The 3,203-nt window shown below is 47.0% G+C and overlaps 1 pseudogene; it reads left to right on the forward strand.

Annotated features, from left to right (window-relative positions):
- The first annotated feature begins 1,190 nt into the window (after positions 1-1,190).
- On the forward strand, positions 1,191-2,496 carry LOC140218600 (uncharacterized; annotated as a pseudogene).
- Positions 2,497-3,203: the final 707 nt, after the last annotated feature.

Genomic DNA, 3,203 nt, shown 5'->3' on the forward strand with positions numbered 1-3,203 from the left:
CTAAACATCAACTGGTTTGTTACTGCGAACGAAGGTACATATATACATTTCGTTGGTGCATGCGCACACAGTGTTAAAAAAGGTACAATCTCATTCTAATCAAAATGTGGCAGACTGTTCTGTAAGTACATTTTTTCTTTTTTGGACAAGGCAAGTGAGGCCGTGCTGACACAGTTATCACCTTCCCTGTCAATGTGATATGCCTCAGAAATCTCGCGCCCCCACCTTGTGCCTCCCCTACCAAGCACACACGTGGTGTCAAACGCAGGCACGCACCCGCATCGCTTACAGTGCATGGCCAAATGGCCGCCCCCCGCTAATGAATCAACCAGCGTTCGGTGCTCTCGTAGCCGTTCATTTAGGCAGCGGCCAGTCTGCCCCACGTAGCATCTACCGCATGAGAGAGGTATGCGGTATATGACCCCAACAATGCAGGGTACAAACATGCATGCATGTTTTATGGCGCAGACCGGTTTTTTCTTCTCGTTTACGGCCTTGCACATGCGCACCAGCTTTTCGGGGGCAGTGAACATCACGTCCACGCCGCACTTCTCTCCAACTTTTCTCAGCCGGTGCGATAGCTGGTGCACGTACGGTATAGCTGTACGTTTCAGCTTCTTGCAGCTTTTTTCGCCTGCTACGCCAGGGCGTCCACCTGCTCTGATTTCTTTCAGGAGGCATTCCGCCACAGCTGTCACGATCTCTTTCGGAAAACCTGCATTCTGCAACCGGAGCACTTGCATCTGCAAGCTGACCTCAATTTTATGGTGGCAGGACTTTTCGAGAGCACCACGCAGGCAATTTTTTTGCAATGCCCCTCTTAACCAATTTTGAGTGAGCCGAATTGTATGCTAGAATTTCCTTTTTTGTGCGAGGCTGATACGACCAGCAGATGTGCCCTGTGCCAAAGTGCAAACACAGCTCGAGGAATTGGAGACATCCGTTCATCGGCACTTCATGCGTGAACCTTAATTTGCCAGAACAATCACCGAAAATTTCTAAAACACTTTTTACAACCTGTGGTTTGTCGCTCTCGTTTTCAACATTCACAAACACAATAAAATCATCGACATATCTAAAACATTTCACAACACGTTTTTCCTGTTTTATGCGCGCTGCCACGCGCTTGTCAAATTGGCCTAAAAAAATTGTGTAATGAGGTTAACGAGACACCGATCGGGCTCCTTACTATGGTTAGGAAAGTTGGGCAATGTGCAGATGCAGAAGAGAAAGCTAGATGTATTTCTGAAGGTGTCGACTGCCTGACAAGCAGGAAACCATGCTCACTTGGGGCAACACTAGCGGTGAGCAAAACCATTCATTACCTTAGGAAGAATAATCTCTCTTTGCTGACTGCTGATAAGGAGGGTGGTTTCGTCGTGTTGCCCAAAACGATGTATCATGAAAAAGCTAAGCAGGCAATTGAAAAGAATTTTGTTCCCCTGGAAAGATCTGGCAGGAAAGTAAAGGCAGAGGCACTAAAACTGTGTGAACAGATCAATTTGACAGGACTACACAAGTCTGTAAAAGCGGCGAATATGCCGGGGCTGAACGTATTTTTTTCTGCAAAAACCCACAAGGAAGGCATGCCTCTCAGAGCAATTGTATCCGAGAAAGAAGCCTGGCAAGGTCTGGTTTCAAAATACCTAAAAAAGCATCTTAGCCAAATAGACGTAGAAGATCCTTTTCGTGTGAGCAACTCAAAGGATGTGATTGAATTTTTGGGTGAGCAAGATGGTGCTTCACAAGCCAATTTTGCCTTTTCAGTTGATATTGAGGAGCTCTTTTATTCCATTCCCCAAACAGAGTTGTTAGACGCAGTAAAAGAGCGGATTGAAAACTGGGGGGCTGTCGAGTTCCAAAAATAGTAGCGGGGTTTCCGTAAACGACTTTGTAGCATTAGTTGAGTGCTACCTCTCTTCCACCTACATTTGTTTTAACGACAAGTTGTTCGTGCAGAAAGATGGTATTTGCATTGGCTCCTGCATAGCTCCTATACTTAGTGAAATTTTTTTAGGCCAATTTGACAAGCGCGTGGCAGCGCGCATAAAACAGGAAAAACGTGTTGTGAAATGTTTTAGATATGTCGATGATTTTATTGTGTTTGTGAATGTTGAAAACGAGAGCGACAAACCACAGGTTGTAAAAAGTGTTTTAGAAATTTTCGGTGATTGTTCTGGCAAATTAAGGTTCACGCATGAAGTGCCGATGAACGGATGTCTCCAATTCCTCGAGCTGTGTTTGCACTTTGGCACAGGGCACATCTGCTGGTCGTATCAGCCTCGCACAAAAAAGGAAATTCTAGCATACAATTCGGCTCACTCAAAATTGGTTAAGAGGGGCATTGCAAAAAAATTGCCTGCGTGGTGCTCTCGAAAAGTCCTGCCACCATAAAATTGAGGTCAGCTTGCAGATGCAAGTGCTCCGGTTGCAGAATGCAGGTTTTCCGAAAGAGATCGTGACAGCTGTGGCGGAATGCCTCCTGAAAGAAATCAGAGCAGGTGGACGCCCTGGCGTAGCAGGCGAAAAAAGCTGCAAGAAGCTGAAACGTACAGCTATACCGTACGTGCACCAGCTATCGCACCGGCTGAGAAAAGTTGGAGAGAAGTGCGGCGTGGACGTGATGTTCACTGCCCCCGAAAAGCTGGTGCGCATGTGCAAGGCCGTAAACGAGAAGAAAAAACCGGTCTGCGCCATAAAACATGCATGCATGTTTGTACCCTGCATTGTTGGGGTCATATACCGCATACCTCTCTCATGCGGTAGATGCTACGTGGGGCAGACTGGCCGCTGCCTAAATGAACGGCTACGAGAGCACCGAACGCTGGTTGATTCATTAGCGGGGGGCGGCCATTTGGCCATGCACTGTAAGCGATGCGGGTGCGTGCCTGCGTTTGACACCACGTGTGTGCTTGGTAGGGGAGGCACAAGGTGGGGGCGCGAGATTTCTGAGGCATATCACATTGACAGGGAAGGTGATAACTGTGTCAGCACGGCCTCACTTGCCTTGTCCAAAAAAGAAAAAATGTACTTACAGAACAGTCTGCCACATTTTGATTAGAATGAGATTGTACCTTTTTTAACACTGTGTGCGCATGCACCAACGAAATGTATATATGTACCTTCGTTCGCAGTAACAAACCAGTTGATGTTTAGCGCTCGTCCTGTCGTATTCTCTGTCATTGTCCCTGCTACTTTGCGCT

This window comes from Dermacentor andersoni, chromosome 5 (assembly GCF_023375885.2).
Source record: "Dermacentor andersoni chromosome 5, qqDerAnde1_hic_scaffold, whole genome shotgun sequence".
Lineage (NCBI taxonomy): Eukaryota > Metazoa > Arthropoda > Arachnida > Ixodida > Ixodidae > Dermacentor > Dermacentor andersoni.